The sequence below is a fragment of the Elephantulus edwardii genome, unplaced genomic scaffold (assembly GCF_000299155.1).
Source record: "Elephantulus edwardii isolate Elephantulus edwardi_28Jun2011 unplaced genomic scaffold, EleEdw1.0 scaffold00065, whole genome shotgun sequence".
NCBI lineage: Eukaryota > Metazoa > Chordata > Mammalia > Macroscelidea > Macroscelididae > Elephantulus > Elephantulus edwardii.
Window position 1 is genome coordinate 7,744,524 of NW_006399815.1, and position 833 is coordinate 7,745,356.

Below are 833 nucleotides of genomic sequence, written 5' to 3' on the forward strand. Positions count from 1 at the left end.
CTGACTCTAGCTCCTCGCACATTTCATTGTAGTATTTTGCTTTGTCATTCCGAGCAGCCTTTTGGAATCTTCTGTTCAGCTCTTTAGTATCTTGAATTCTTCCTTGTGCTTTGTCTTCTTTACGCTCCAGTGCAATCTTCAGAGTTTCTTCTGACATCCATTTTGGTCTTTTCTTTCTCTTCTGTCTTTGTAATGACCATTTAGCACAATTTTTCCTTCTGCTTTGTTCGTACTATTGTTCCTTTTGCTCAGATCCTCCTTATCTTTTACTTCTATCATTCCAACAGTCTTCAAATTGATATTGCAGCTTCAATTCTTGATCTAACTCCATATATCATCTACTGATATTTCCAAAATACAAATATCATATATATTGCACATTTCTCAGACCAAAGCACAGTGTGGAACTAAGAACTTGGTACAGTATCAGCATTTAAATAGTATCTCTCTTCCAAAACATTAGTAATTCCACTCCAATCATAAGAAAACATCAAACACATTCTAATAGGCTTTCTACAAAATTACTTAACCAATACTCCTTAACCTTGTCAGGGCCATTAAAAACAAGGCATGTGTGAGAAAATAGCACAGCCACAAAGAGACTAGATAATCATGGCAGTCAATTGTAATGTAGTATCCCAGATGAGATCCTGGAACATAGAAAGGACATTAGTTAAAAACAAACATCCTTCCAACATGAAGAACATCTCAACTCATTCATAGCAAGTTTACAACCACTTACAGCTGGCGCTCCAGCGGGTTTGCAGAGGTGGTAGATCCCAGGAGATCACTCATCTTTCTCTTGCAGAACAATTGGTAGAGTCAAACAGTCT